General features: G+C 36.3%; 1 long non-coding RNA gene across 1 annotated transcript; it reads right to left on the bottom strand.

The window, feature by feature from the left end:
• Positions 1–2,107: 2,107 nt before the first annotated feature.
• Positions 2,108–5,382, bottom strand: LOC138874186 (uncharacterized). The gene is made up of 2 exons (XR_011401221.1): positions 5,079–5,382; positions 2,108–2,467 (listed from the first exon to the last, which is right to left on the bottom strand). It is a non-coding gene; the product is annotated as an uncharacterized lncRNA (long non-coding RNA).
• Between the last annotated feature and the right edge of the window lie 11,783 nt (positions 5,383–17,165).

The raw sequence follows: 17,165 nt of genomic DNA, 5'->3' as shown, positions 1-17,165 counted from the left end.
TTTCATAATAATTGGCTGCAATTTCATTTTAATTTATACTAATACTTATGCCACTCAAAACAAAATAAAGCATTTAAGCAAACAAATTTTAAATGTAGAGATTGGAGAAACAACCTTAAACTAAACATGAAGTGCTTAAGAGTTATTACTTCCCCATAAAGAGTGATTTTCCCAACTTGTTTTTACCAGCTTTTTAACTGAGATCAGAGAGCAAATAAAATCTGCGGATAAAGAATCAAAATTAATTTTCAGTACTTTCACAGCATATATAATATGTTGTCAAACTCGAGAAATGCAAATTAAATTCCTGTTGAATAAATGGTTCCTTGATGCTAGGTAGCTCAGGAAAAATATTCTACGAGACGCAAATCTAACCCAAGTGCCCGTTTGAATGGACTAATTAAAATAAATTTAAGGGAATATTTTAGCTCAGTTCTTAATGCTTAGATTGGAAAGGAAAACAGTTAGAAATTAAAATCCATTATTTGGATAATGAAAGAATTTTTTGAAATGGCTTGAATTTTACAACTTTCGTCCCATGAACTCAAATACATTAAAATTGAAGACCTGCAAGCTGAATTGAATTGCTGGCAAGCTTACTCTTCCTCTTTTTGAATCTGTTGTATACACGTCGCAACTTTTCCAACGATTAAGCACCTCAAGGACATCAACTTAATCATATAGTTAAAACTGTCCATACACATAAAAATATGAAAAGTGATAAGGCCGAGAAATGCATACCTTTTTCAGCATTTTATCAAATCTTGACTTTAGTTGAACTGAGAAGGATGAATTAATTAATGCATCGCCGGAATTTTGTGTGCTTGCTAGAAAATCTTTAATGCTATAGAGTCAACAGAAACTTTATTTTTTCTTTAAGAGAATAGCTCAAATTAGTGAATAGTCATCTAGAGCTATAACATTGCATATCTAATTACTCAAATAGGCAGAGAAAATATGCTCAATATTCTAGCAAAAACCAGCAGAGTTCTAACCTGACCAGAATTATATCTATTTTTTCATGAAAGTGAAATATTTAAGTAAGGTTTATTTTTCAAGTATGTTGATTCTTGGTGGAAATAGTGCTACAAAGTAAAATCAACATGGATAACCACAATAAAAATAATTTTTGGTACACCATGGGCATAATATGAAACTTTTCTTTATAAAATATGTTTAGAAGAGGACACAAGGATTTTATATGGCTCTAAAACTACTTAGTCCAACCACAATTGACTATTACAGAAACAATACCCAAAGTCTCAAATACATAGGGATAGTTTGTATTTTCAAGCATAACATAAAGCACATCCTAAACATCAGCATGAGCAACTTGCAACAATGCCCAACTTAGTAGCCAACCTCTGTCACTCCAGCCTTAAGAGAAGACTATATTGCTATTTATATATCTTACTAAAAAATAAACACCAACCAACTATGAAAATATATATGTACAAGTAAATATATAAAATTAATAAAATTACTCGAATATGACTTATTGCGGCATTTTGTTGGTATTTTCATCATACACCAGGATGTACACTTGCTTGATCCACTGTAGATTTCTTACTATGGGAGAATTTAACAGATAGTAATCCATATTTGCATTTACCCCCTTTAAAAGGGCTATCGAGTTCAAATTTTTTCTTCTCTCTTGTTGATCATTTTTTTTCCAGTCTCATATATTAGACCTGTGGTATAAGAGCATCCTTTTTATCAGCATCACTCTATATAATTCGTGTTGCCTAGTCGTTTTACCGGTAGTATTTTCCAAAGGTTTGATCCTTTTTATACTTACTCGACAACAATGAAGTACATTTTATTCGTTGAAAAATAAGGCTTCAATACTAAAATCGTTAGGAACATGAATTCTTATATCGCACAATCTAAGACAAAAAGAGATGATAACATCTTATATGTCTTGTAGCCTCCTATTTATAAGTGTAATGCACAACACACCCATAAATAAGACTTTACTAGACACGGTATGTAGACAACCCTAGGACAGAACTACTCTGATACCACTTTCGTCACGACCCAAACCGATGGGTCGCGACGGGTGCCCGAGTCCTACCTGTCAAATACCCTTAAGCATCCGTCTAAGATATAAACTTGAATAACCCCTGCTGAATTACGAGAATAATATACATAAAGGAAACCTTCCCAAAAAGGCATACGTACATATATGTGCAACATACGAAGGGCGAACCGACAAGGCTGCTATAGATAACTATGTACCTCAAAATTGGAAGTCGGCAAGGCCACATACTATCCAACTAAACATACTGTTTACAGACCTCTAATAGAAATATAACTGTACAAAGACGGGACTGAGCCACGTCATACCCATATATATATACAAACATATTGTACCAAAATCAAAAGCAGCTCCGGATCAAGTGGAGCACGCCAACACTCGCTGATCAAGAATCCTAAGAAGGGGGACCGTCAGCTTGCCTACCTGCACCTGCGGGCATGAAACGCATGCCCCGTGAAATAGGGCGTCAGTACGAAAAATATATTGAGTATGTAAGACATGAAAATCTATACGTAAAAAGCATAGATGAAACATGGAATAAAGAAATCCATCTGTAAATCAGAATAACTTTGTAAATTCTGAAACATTTATAATATTATGCATGTGCATATAAATGTGTCATGCATGGGTATGTGTACATAACAGCATCAAGCCACTGAGGACATCCCATCATATCATCTCGAACACTGTGGGCAACATCATCAACATATACCAACTGATCAGGTGGTGATGCGTATATAACGTTGTAACCTTTTTCCTATATCCCACATACATACACACACACACACACACACACACATATATATATATATATATATAATGTCATCTGGTCATGGGTCAATGTACATGTATAAATGAATGAAATGCATGAAAAATATGTAATAATCTCAATATTCCTTCCGGATAAACTTTTTCAGCTACGTATTATTCTGGGATCCATGAACAGAAGATATAATAATACGTCACATGGGGAATCAAGAACACAGAGACCACTAGTATTTCTATGAATAGAGTCGTTTATGAAAACTTGCATTTGCTCGTTTCTTCTGTATAACTTGGACCATGCCAAAAAGAAAGAAGGGATAGCCTTAACATATCTGGAGTAGGTAAAACTCCGTATAATATTCTTGGCGAAGATTGCACCGTACTCTTTTAGAACCGTAAAATTTAGATGGAATTAAGCTTCTGCTCATTGAAGTGTTTGAACGAATTTTTGAGCTTCTGCTCATTGAAGTGTTTGAACGAATTTTTGAGCTTCTGCTCATTGAAGTGTTTGAACGAATTTTTGAGCTTCTGCTCGTTGAAATGTTTGAATGAAATTTGAGCATCTATTTTTGAAATATTCAAACCAAGAAAGGATAGGTTCTTGCTTTAGGATTTTTGGTCATTTTTTGGTTTCTTTTCTCTAAATGAAATGGAATCAGATTGTGAATCAATCTTTTCCTATAAAGCTCTAAGGTAGCCACCTAATACTTAGAATGACTAAGAGTCATTTTATGCTACCACATTACTTTTCTTAGGGGGGTTTAGTCTTATCTTATAATTCATTAATTAACTAGGTAATGTTCCGTTATCCGGTAATTAACCAATTACCCGTATAACTAAGAATTGTCTCAAATTACCTAAAAGTACTACTTATTTTTAATATACTTTATACATCATACTATCACGGCCATATGGTACCTTGTATGGTACTAGTCCATAATTATTGGGTATTATCGCTCGACCCGTATTTTATCCCAAATTGACCACTTTCAGCAAAACTCGTTTTCTTTAATTCGTGTACCCTTTATTTTTTATGACACTTATCGCTTGTTATAAATAGCATACACTATTACAGAAACAATACCCAAAGCCTCAAATACATAGGGATAATTTGTATTTTCAAGCATAACATAAAGCACATCCTAAACATCAGCATGAGCAACTTGCAATAATGCCCAACTTAGTAGCCAACCTCTGTCACTCCAGCCTTAAGAGAAGACTTATATTGCTATTTATATATCTTACTAAAACAAATAAACATCAACCAACTATGAATATATATATGTACGAGTGAATATATAAAATTAATAAAATTACTCGAATATGACTGATTGCGGCATTTTGTTGGTATTTTCATCATACACCAGGATGTACACTTGCTCGATCCACTGCAGATTTCTCACTATGGGAGAATTTAACAGATAGTAATCCATATTTGCATTTACCCCCTTAAAAGGGCTATCGAGTTCAAATTTTTTCTTCTCTCTTGTTGATCATTTTTTTTTCCAGTCTCATATATTAGACCAGTGGTGTAAGAGCATCTTTTTTATCAGCATCACTCTATATAATTCGTGTTGCCTAGTCGTTTTACCGGTAGTATTTTTCAAAGGTTTGATCCTTTTTATACTTACTCGACAACAATGAAGTCCATTTTATTCGTTGAAAAATAAGGCTTCAAATATACTAAATTAAAATTGAATCTAGATATATAGTAATATAAGTTGTGTCTTATTGACATACATTACAAACAAAAAATAACTCTAATAAACAGATAATATATATAAATAAATAATCTACTAAGAAGTTAAGGAAAAAAATCAATAGAAAGTGCAGTGCTTACAAGATGATGCAGAGGAGACGAGTACCACAACCCAGAGTATAAATTGAAACAAAGAAGATGAAATAAAGATAAATTAACAACATCAGTAATAAAAAAAGTTGGAGAAAGGCCCAAAATAACATAAATGGATAAAACAAAGAAAGCAACAAAGAGAGAAGAAAAAATCAGCTGCCAAATCACACGTACCTAAAACACAAAGAGGAAAATTGCAAAAACCAACACATATCTTCGAAATCCCATCACCAAGAAACTTAGCAAAACTTACAGGTAAAACAAACCCCAGAATCAAAGAGAAAAGGGAGATATGCAAAAAGAAAAAGAAGCTAATTTTCAGAGAGATGAGGAAACTAAGTAGAAAATTAGAAACATTAGCAATGATCGAGCAAAATAGTTTTAGATCAAAATCAAATTTTAACTTCTAAAAGGGATTATTACCTGGGTTCTATTTGCTTTCTCGGTGCTACGGTTTGATTATGTGGGTTACAGTAGATTGTTGTTGTATTACTCTTATTTGAGTTCTCTCAAGTAAAATCGTAGCTTTTGTTAGGGATTGGACACAGTACTTCTGATCTCGTTGCTATTATTGAGGCAAAGACGAAAGAAATCAGCAATGATTTACAGCGAGAGTTTCTTCTTCTTAATTAGGCTTATCAACCAGATCTGCTCGACTGTCGGACTGAGATAGAGAAGCATTTAGGCTCTCTAGAGAAGATAAACAATGGGAATGGCGGAAGCTTCTAGTTGGGAATTGACGCGAAATTACTAATATACCCTCTAGTTTTTTAAAAATGATATGAAACACACACGTGAAAACTCTTTCTCTTTTATATAATAGAAAAGTAGAAATAAAATATAATAGACCTGGCATTGCTAATAATACTTTACCCTCTAAATCTTGTAATCGAGTAGCTCGAAGGTAATTACAGGTAAATTCCTATAATAATAATTAGTACAACAATAATAACAGACTCAATGTAATCTCACAAGTAGGATCTTAGAAAGATAAGATGTACGCAAACCTTACGTTTATGTAAGAGATGTTATTTCTGGTAGACCCTCGGCTCAGGAAGGGTATAACAATAATTAGTAACTTGAAAAAATATTACTTATTTTATTGTATAAAAATTATATCGTTTATGTAAAAAATATTTACTGTCAATAACAATAACAAACTCAGTATAGTCTCGTAAGTAAAGTTTGAAGAAGATTATATGTACACAAATCTTACCTAAATATTTACCGTACATCTATAGATAATTTAAATTTCCTTCGATCTTTTCAAAGGTCTTCTTCTAATTAACCGCATTTTGATGGGTCAATAACAATGTCTGATCGACCCATCACAAGTATTAAGTGAACATGTACCAAATTAAAACTAACCATTCAAATAATTGTAGGTGCCGACTTCACCTAAATAGTTAATTTGTCCGCCATGTATATGTCTACTTGAGAACTGTTAAGATGAAAGTCACAATAAAGAAATTAGAAAGTACTATAGTATTCAAGTTCAAACATACAGGGACAACATGCAGACACATGTGAGAAAAAGGTAACAAAAAATGGTACTAGTATAATTGACAGATGGCTTTTTCTTCTTTAATAATTAACTGAGTACTTAAATGAGATTTTCGAGATGCGGCCAACAGGTAGCCATAGCAGTTAGCACATGCATAAGAGTGACAGTGACATGCATATTTTTTTGGAGCATAAAAGCGGGTCGACTCAGTTTTTAAATACTACCGTCCTTACTACCGTCTTCATTTCAGTTTACGTGAATCTATTTCCTTTACTATCTTCATTCCAGTTTACGTGAATTTATTTCCTTTTTAGTCTGTTTCAAAAAGAAAGTCATTTTTTAAATTTTGAAATAATTTAACTTAAATTTTCAATTTTGCCCTTAATAAGAAGCTTTTATAACCACACAAATACTCTAGGCCTTTTTGACTTGTTTAGGATTATAAATTTTAAAAATTTTAATTTTTTTAAAATTTCGTGCCCCAGTTAATAAATTGGAAGGGAGGGGTAGTACTTTTTAGCTTTGGTGTTAGCTTCATTATTTTTTCTTATTTTCTTTTCTGGTACTAGTAGTTGTATTTGGAAAAGACCAACTTGTGACCTCGTACCCTAGAATGGTCAATCTGATGTTTTTATTCAACCTGGCGAGATTCTCTATTAATTTTATTCTCTATTAATTTTATCGTACCCTAGAAAGGTCAGTCTGAGGGAGTACCCTAAAAAATATTTGTTATTATAACCATGATTAGATGCCTATTTCTCTCATCCTAAATTCCTAATCATGGTTATAATAACAAATATTTTTTTTATTTGTTCTCAAACATTTTAATTCCACAATTCTAGTTAAAATATTATCTAATCCATATATATTTAAATAAAAATATCTCCTTTTCTTACTTTATTACGAATTTCTTCTTCTCTTTTTTTGTTTGATTATTTTGACAATTTTTCCTTGTAGTACAGGCACGAGTTCTTTATTTTTTTCCAATTCTTCTTACATTCCCATCAAAGATGAGAGAAATAGGCATCTAATGCTTAGTGAGAACAATAAGACAAAATAGAATTAACATATAACATTAAAAATAAAAAAATAAAAAAATAAAAAAATATTTGTAAATTTAAAGTTTAAAAAATTTGTAGGATGTTAAAAGTTTAAAAACATTTTAATTCCACAATTCTAGTTAAAATATTATCTAATCCATATATATTTAAATAAAAATCTCTCCTTTTCTTACTTTATTACAAATTTCTTCTTCTCTTTTTTTGTTTGATTATTTTGACAATTTTTCCTTTTAGTATAGGCACGAGTTCTTTATTTTTTTCCAATTCTTCTTACATTCCCATCAAAGATGAGAGAAATAGACAAAATAGAATTAACATATAACATTAAAAATAAAAAAATAAAAAATATTTGCAAATTTAAAGTTTAAAAAATTTGCCCGCAGATAAGCAAATGACAAGGTCATCATGCCCAATCCTTGCCACAACCGCACTACGCCCGATGTCAAAGAGCCAGGCCCTAATAAACCACTCACACCCTTTGAAATCGACGTCCTCGTCGAGCCAACTCAATTAATCAGCCCCAAGGGCCCCTGGTGCTCCATTCACATCTGCCACAATAGCATTTGCCTCCGCCACTTATTCCTGTTTTTTCGCAGCCAGCATAGCATTCACCCTAGCCTGCACCTGACGGTCCTTCTTTAAGTGCGGTCCACCACAAGTAAAACAGCCTTTGAACTTGCCGCTTCTTTCTTTGCCATTGTGAATCTCCTGTCTCACATTCTTGGCAAATCCCTCATCTTCGGTAGCTTGGCCTTTCCGACTTTTCTTCCATTCCTTTGCTTTGTCTTTCCTTCCGTCGGACTTTGAATGCGAAGTTTCAGCAGGGTCATCACCTATGTTTAAGTCAGCCAATGCATCTACCGCCACAATAACAGTAGGAGGCTTTGAACATTCTGCCTTCTCAGCTCCAATTGCGCCCAACCCTTCAATCCGCTCATGAAGTAACGCAGCTTGTCTTCCTCTACAATATTACTTACATTTAGCATCAAGGACGAGAATTCCTTGACATACTCCCTCACCCTGCCATTTTGTTTCAAGCGACACAGTCCATCTTTTGCAACCCATGACGAGTTAATTGGAAGGAATTGAGATTTTAATTCCTTCTTCAGCATCTTCTAAGTTTCAATCTTGGGTAGTCCAGCACTTTCCACTTCTACCACTCGTATATGCCACCACACTTCCGCATCATCAGTCAAATACATAGGTGTGACGGTCACCTTTTCATCATCCGACACACAAGCAGCCTGGAAATACTGCTCCATATCCTACAAGAAATTTTCCAGTTCTTTGTCACTTCTCGCACCACTATAAGCCTTTGGCTCCGGAATCCTCAACTTGGTGCGATCATCACTTCTAGGGGCAGTAGTTTGCAATGCCCTTCGAAGTTGAACCACCTCATCGCGCAGTTCTTCCTTTTCTTGGCGTACCAATGCCATTTCTGTAGTTTCATGTCTCGCCGCATAATCTGCCTCTAAACGTGCCATTTTCGCAAGAACAAAAGAATCAATACCTATTTCAAGAGTCTGCCCAACGAGTGCCCCCAACTTCTCCACTCTTTGATGTAGTTCAGCATTTGTGCCACTAGTCATGTTCTCAAATAGCACCACGAAATCTGCCACTGGTCGTCTTGTCACTGCCACGAACCTTGCTCCGCTCTGATACCAGTTGTCACGAGGGCATTTTTGGTCAATCCAACATCACACCCAAGCGACAGTCAAGTTGCACACTTGACTCAGCCTTTCCTAACGCTTAGCCAATTTTCAACAAGTTTGGCCTTAATCGAATTTTAGGCAGCAAATCAGAAAGAACACAAGCAAATACGAGAAAATCCAACCCTTGTATTAATTTCGAAAATATACAAAGGAACGCTCACTTTGCTATGAACACAAGTCGTTCACAGCCCACTCTATCTAGATAAGATCACAAGTCGATCTTGCATACTAAGACCTGCCCAATGCCCAGCCTTAGCTCCTATTTGAAACACTTAGAAATCCTCACGTTTATCTCTTGTTTCCCACTAAAACTTCACATGAATTTGCACACACAAATCTAACTAAGTCCAAAGGCACCTATTTATAGCACATAGGCAGCCTTTAGGACTTGACATCACGTGGACACTTGTTGTCTACAGCTTTTGCCACTTGTCGGGCTAAGATTAAATTTGTTCCTAACTTGTAGTTGACATCCCCAACTACTTAGGCTATGTTATGCACGAAATTATAATGGATACATGCATGAATCAGTCATGGGTACTAGAGGTTATGAAAAGGTAACCGCCAACTGCTTTGGCATGTGCACTACATGTGCCATTTGACTTGGTCAGCTGATTCATGCCCAAGGCTAGCATTGCACCTAGACTTGGCTGATTTTGACATTTCTCTGCACCAATGCTTTGCCCGCAATCTGACGCCCATGATTTTTCCGCACACGCCCGATGCCACTGCCACCCGCATATGCCTTGGCCGAGTTTCTGCCTTGCCCATGTCAACCCTTGTTTCACCCATACCATTGCTTGTATTTTCCTTCACATAGACTTGTCTTAGTTATCGAAAGCCTTTGCCATCATTTCGCACTGTTGCATTTTAGCTTAGTCCACATTTGTTGCTACCACAACTCGAAGTGCCCGTACCACTGACTTTGGCACGCATGCCATGCCGCCCCAACATTGCCCACATTGCCTTGTCAAGCCTTTTCCAAGCATGTCCTGCCTGCCCAAGACCTTGGTCAATACTTGCCCACAACAACCCTCATGATAATGTCTTGTCCGTTGCCCGCATGATCGTTTTTTTCGCACATAGGCCAATGACAGGGCCATCACGCCCAATCCTTGCCACAGCCGCGCCACACTCGATGTCAAAGAGTCAGGCCCTAACAGTTAAGACCTTGCTTTGGTAATTAAATCTCAACCTTCAATTTTAACTATAACATGTGGCTCTCATCCAAATAAGAACTTGGAGAAATGGAGAGGAGTCTCATCCGTAAAAGTTTAACCGTACGTGATCAACTATACCTTTTGATACTTGATCATAATTAATTAATACTATATTTTATCACCTCAATTTATCACCAAATTAAACTATGCTAAATTAATTTACATCGTTTGGTGTAAACATTAGCATGGGTTAATAGTTGTACGCTCACAGTTATAACTCAGAATTTGCAAGATAGTTACAGATTTGAGATACATCTGTGTGTGTGTGTGTGTGTATATATATATATATATATATATAGTAGTTTTATATTTGTGCATCTGGAAAAGATCAAAGACAGAGCTTTTCAGCGGGAGGATAAGTGAAAGATGGGGCTGGGTATCCATTCCTATACAGTGTTAATTTAGAAGTAACCTTGCAAATTAGTGGAGGCATTTATTTTTGTTCCAAGAGAGAAAATTCTGAGTTTACATTTTGATTGAGGTTACTTGTGATGTAATATTCTTCCTTATGATATATTATCATGCATGCTTTTTTTTCTTTGCATGTAACATTCATAGAATTTAAGGGTCCACCAAACTATATAGAGAACTAGGTTCTCTATTAGTTCCCACAGAAACCACGCACACTGCAGTAAGTAAATGACAAGAGAAATTTTACGTGGAAAACTTTCAGCTCAACAGAATTAAAAATTACGACCTACCCTTGTAGGATTTCAACTTCACTACTGAGAAACTTTAGATTACAACCTATGTAACCTAGGAATTAATTTTTTAATCCCTCACTAGCTTATAACACTCTATTACAAGCCACTTTGTAATACCTCTATTACAAAGACTTTACAACTCGACTAACTCTACCCAAGATACAAACACAAGGGTTTATGATTTACAAAGGGTTTCCTACGCAATGCTTATAAATAAGCTAAGTAGGAATTACAAGTAAAGAACTATTATAAAGCTAAGTAGGAATCCACAGCAATTGAGTACAACAAGAAGCAGCTGCTATATATTCCGCTTCTGCAGTTGAGAGTGCCACCGAGTTTTGCTTCCTTGTACCCCATGCGATTAGACAGGAACCTAGAAAATGTGCCATTCTAGACGTGTTTTTCCTGTCTACCAGATATCCTGCATAATTAGCATCAACATACCCAACAAGATCAGAGTTGTCATCTGAGGGATAGTAGAGAACCAGGTCATGTGTTCCTTTGAGATATCTCAATATTCTCTTGGCAGCCTTCAGATGAGATTCCTTTGGATTAGATTAAAACCTTGCACAAAGACCCATGTTGAATATAATGTCTGGTCTGCTTGTAGTGAGATACAAGAGTGACACTATGATCTCTCTATACATAGTCTGATTTACAGGGAAACCAGGTTCATCTATTTCTAGACGAGTAGCTGTGGCAATATGAGTGTCAATAACTTTTGATGCTTCCACGTCAAGCCTTTTTAGCCGCTCCTTGATGTACTTCTGCTGACTTATCAATGTTCCCTTTTGAGATCTTTACTTGAAGTCACAGGAAGAAATTTAATTCTCCCATCATACTCATCTTGAACTTACTTCCCATGAGTTTTGCAAACTCTTCACAAAGAGAGTCAGTTGTGGCTCCAAAAATGATATAATCAACATATACTTGAACAATGAGCAGGTTCCTCCCTCGTTTCTTCAGAAAAAGAGTATTGTCAATTTTCCCTCTTGTAAAGCCATTTTCTAGAAAGAACTTTGATAACCTTTCATACCAAGCCCGGGGAGCCTATTTTAGCCCATACAGTGCCTTGTCCAATTTGAACACATGCTCAGGATGCTCATGACTCTCAAATCTAGGAGGTCGCTCGATTCACCAAGGAATATTTTGGTTGCTTTTGGCGGATTGCTTACTACTAGGTTGGATCGTATGTCAACCTATGGAGGCACCCTTTGTTTAGGAAGCCATTCAGAAATGTACTTTTGACATCCATTTGGAATAGTGTGAATTTCATATGTGATGCAAAGGCAATAAAGATTTTGATAGCTTCCATTCGAGCAATTGGAGCAAAAGTTTCATCATAATCAATCCTTTCTTCCTGATTGTAGCCTTGAACTACAAGCCTTGCCTTATTTCTTGTTGTGTTTCCAAACTCATCAAGTTTGTTCCTGAATACCTACCTGCTTCCTATAACGGTTCGATCTGCAGGTCGAGGAACCAGGTGCCATACTTTGTTCCTTTCAAATTGATGCAGCTCTTCTTGTATGACATTGATTCAGTCTGCATCTTTCAAAGCTTCTTTGATTTTTTGGGCTCTATTTGAGAAATAAAGGCTGAGAAGACAAGTGAATTTCTAGTTTTTGACCTGATTTGAACTCCTGAGTCGAGAGGAGTGATTATGTTGTCAAGGGGGTGTGAACTTCTGTGTTTCCAATTTGGTACCTGAATCTCATTAGTAGAAGACCTAGGTGCCTGACTAAGGTTCTTGGCCGCTTCCTGTTTCAGCAAGTGGAGTACCTTGGACTGCATCAAAAACTCTATTTTCAGCTGCAGTTGTTGTGATCGTGGGACCAGGTTCCTCTCCAATGAATGGAGATGTATTTTGCATCATCTTCACTGGATTCCTTGACATGACTCATCATGTCTGTCTTTACATTTGCCATGCCAATAACTTCACCTGGAATAGATAAAGGTACTCCATCTTGGTCAATATGTCTATTCTTCTCACAGGAGAGGTGAGATTCATCTAAGATCACATGTATACTCTCTTAAACACATTGAGTCCTTTTGTTGTATACTTTGTAAGCTTTGTTTGAGATGAGTATCACAGAAAGATTCCTTCATCACTTTTGGTATTTAATTTTTCAAGATCTTCCTTTCCATTGTTGAGGACAAAACATTTACACCTAAAAGTCCTTAGATGTGTCAGCTTGGGCTTCCTTCCATTCAGCAGTTCATATGGAGTCTTGTTCAGAAGGGACCTGATCATGCACCTGTTCACCAAGTAGCAGGCAGTATTGACAGCTTCTGCCCGTAAATTTTTTGCAATCCCACGGTCAATCAACATTGTCCTTGCCATGTATTCAAGAGTTCTATTCTTCCTCTCCACAATAACATTTTGTTGAGGTGTTCTTGGATCTGAAAAATTGCGAGTGATACCATTTTCAGTACAGAACTCATCAAACTTGACATTGTCGAACTTTGTCCCATGATCAGACCTGATGCAAGCTACATTATTACCCATCTTCACTTGAATCTTTTTTATGAAGGCAACAAACACTTCAAAAGTTTCATCCTTGGTTTTGAAAAATAGAGACCAGGTGAATCTGGAGTAATCGTCAACTATAACGAAGATATATTTCTTTCCTCCCATGCTTGCCACCCTCATAGGTCCACATAGATCCATGTGAAGAAGATCAAGTGGCCTTGAGGTACTAACTTCCTTTTTGGGCTTGAATGAGGATCTGACTTGCTTGCTTTTTACACATGCATCACACACTTTGTGATTCTTGAAGCTTGACTTGGGCAGACCACGAACCAGGTCCTTCTTGACTAATTTGTTCAGCAATGTGAAGCTTGCATGACCCAGCCTCCTATGCCATAATTCAACATCGTCATCAACAACACTTAGACAGTTGAGATCACCATTCTGCAGAGACTCAAATCAGCAACATAAATATTTTTCTATCTTTTTGCTACTAGCACCACCTCACCAGTTACTAGGTTTGTGACTGTACATATTTTTGAATAAATTCCACCTTGTTTCCCTTGTCACAAATCACGGAAACACTTAGCAAGTTGTACTTCAACCCGTTCACGTAGTACATATTTTCGGTTGAGTGTGAGAGAGACTTCCCAATCCTTCCAACTCCCAGAATGTATCCTTTCTTGTCATTTCCAAAGGATACCCTCCCTCCTTGCAGGGCCTTAAGTGAAAGAAAATCATTTGTACTTCCAGTCATATGCTTTGAGCAGCTGCTATCTATGTACCATTATAGGCTGCTCCCTTTCACTTTTCCTACACAAGAAAATCAGGAGTTAAACTTAGGAACCCAAACAAGTTTGAGTCCCTTGTAATGAGGAAAGGCGTGAATAAGGGATCTTGTGGTCCAAGCAGGCATCATGCATTTTTTATATGAAGGACCACGTTCTCTACTAGTAGTTACTTTTTCAGTACAAAATTTGTTTTGTGTTGTGACTGAAATCTGGCCTTACAGTTTTCTTTAAAGTGCCCAGTATTGCCACAGTGAGTGCAAAACCAATTATCGAGTACAGTAACGTACTTGCTATGAGGGTTGTAGGGAGTCTTTTCCCTTTGGAACCTAATTCATTGTCTGTTTCCCCCATTGTTGGTGTACATGGCAGTGATAGCATCAGAGGACCAAGTCCACTTGAGTGATTTTTCAAGATCACTTTTCACTCTTCCTAGTTCTTCCTGAAGTTGTTTGTTTTCCTCAAGCTCAGCACACAGACTGGACTTCACTGAATTTAACTCACTTTCAAGCTTAATGTGTGACTCACTTGCAACTTCCTTTCCCCTTTGAGAATTTTCAGGCCTACTCTCCATTTTAAGTTCCCCAATTGTTTCCTTTAGGTCCACTACCACTACTAATAGGTCATCTCTCTCATGCTCAATATTAGAAACTCTCTCAGTTAATACTTCTTTTTTCTTTCTTACACACTCAATGGTCTCTTTTAGGTCTACCACAACTACCATTAGATCATCTCTTTCATGTTCCACATTTGCAATTTTTTCTTCTAAGACATCATTCTGTTTCTTCAGGTTCTTAATTGTTTCCTTTAAATCAACCACAACGACTACTAGGTCATCTCTAGATTGTTCTGCTTCTCCTAATTCCACATTTAAAGCATCTTTATCATTAATAAGACTGTGATAAGCATCAATTAACACATTTGCCAAAGACATGAGTTTTTTAGGAGAATAAGATTTCAGATTTCTCTGAACATCTAGAAAATTTACCTCATCATCGTTGTCATCTTCATCATCATCAGACTAAGCCATCAAGGCAAAGATTAAGTGATACTCAGTTGCTTCACTTTCTATTACCATCATGGAACTATCACCATGATCATTTTCCTCTTCAGATTCGGTGGAGGAGTCTCCCCATGCAGCAAGAGCTTGCTTCACAACATTATCAGCGACATTCTTTCTCTTGAAGCGTTTATCAGGAACAAGATTCCTCTTGGCTACTTTGTCAAAGTTTTTTTGTACTGATCTTGCTTTAGGAGAGGGCAATCCTTGATAAAGTGTCCTAGCTTGCCACATTTACGACAGAGGTCATAATTTTTTGGCTTGCTAGAACTACCCCTTTTAGAATGTCTCCATTCCTGCTCACCATCTTCTGGAATCTTATTGTCAGGTAAGTCATATCACCATCCTCACCACTTGAATCATTGCTATCTGTCTTGAGGACCAGGTTCTTCTCCTTTTGGTCTCTCTTCTTTCATTATCCGTCTTCTTCTTCTTTCATATGTTTTCAGATTACTGACAAGCTCATCAATGGTTAGCTCCTGCAAGTCCTTCGCCTCTGTGATAGTGTTCACTTTGTTTTCCTAGGAGTTGGGCAGGATACTTAGAATTTTCCTGAAAAACTTATTTCTTGGAATGATTTCCCCAAGAGAGTGAAGCTCGTCGTTGATAATAGAGGTAAAACGAGTATGCATATCTTGAATGGATTCATCGTCCTTCATCTTGAAGAGCTCGTATTCAGTTGTAAGCATGTCAATCTTTGATTGCTTAACTTGTGTGTTCCTCCGTGAGCTGTTTGGAGGGCTTCCCACATTTCTTTAGCTGATTGGCATGTTGATATCGTGTTATATTCATCAAGACCAATGCCACAAACAAGAATTTTCTTTCCACGAAAATTCTTTTATATGGCCTTTCGGTCAACGTCGTAGAATTCCTTTCTTGTTTTGGGAACAGTTACAGTTGCAGTTAGGTCACCAACGATCTTGGTAGGAATGAAAGGTCCATCACAGATGACATCCCAAAGCCCGGAGTCTTCAGCCATGATGAAGTAGTGCATCATAGTCTTCCACCATCCATAATATTGGCCATTGAACATTGGTGGCCTGTACGTAGACTGACCTTCTTTAAAGTTTGGAGGAGCATCCATGAGGATCTTTTCTAGGTGTTAGCCTAATAGAAAGAACCTGCTCTAATACCAATTGATAGAATTTAAGGGTCCACCAAACTATATAGAGAATCAGGTTCTCTATTAGTTCTCACAGAAACCACGTTCATTGCAGTAAGTAAATGACAAGAGAAATTTTACGTAGAAAACTCCCAGCTCAATGGGATTAAAAACCATGACCTACCCTTGTAGGATTTCAACTTCACTACTAAGCAACTTTACATTACAACCTATGTAACCTAGGAATTAACCTCGTAATCTCTCACTAACTTGTAACACTCTATTACAAGCTACTTTGTAATAACTCTATTACAAAGACTTTACAACTCGACTAACTCTAGCCAAGACACAAACACAAGGGTTTATGATTTACAAAGGGTTTCCTACGCAGTGCTTCTAAATAAGCTAAGTAGGAATTACAAAGAACTATTACAAAGTTATAACTCAACTAAGGACATACAATGTAATACCCTATATTTTTAATAAGGGTGTATTGGTCATTAGCATCATCATCATCATCATCATCATCATCATAATAATAATAATAATAATAATAATAATAATAATAATAATAATAATAATAATAATAATAATAATAATAATAATAATAATAATAATAAGGAACTATCTATAAAAAAATAAAATAAGAACTAACTAAATAAAAAAAGGAAAAATCAAGGAATTTAAAACAAGGGCCGAAGCCCATTAGAAAACATTGAAAAGGGTTAAAACAAAGCTTTAGACCCCTTTTTGAAGCAAAAGAAACAGAAAGCAAACGGCACCAAGGAAAAAGAGACGAGCAGAGAAAAGAAAAAGGGGGAAAAGAGAGGAAAAGAAGAAGAAAGCTTTGGGCAAAGGCCTTAATAAGAATTGGGAGTTGAAATTGAAAGTA

This window comes from Nicotiana sylvestris, chromosome 7 (assembly GCF_000393655.2).
Source record: "Nicotiana sylvestris chromosome 7, ASM39365v2, whole genome shotgun sequence".
NCBI lineage: Eukaryota > Viridiplantae > Streptophyta > Magnoliopsida > Solanales > Solanaceae > Nicotiana > Nicotiana sylvestris.
The sequence above is the reverse complement of the archived record's forward strand: the minus strand, read 5'-3'. Positions and strand labels throughout refer to the sequence as shown.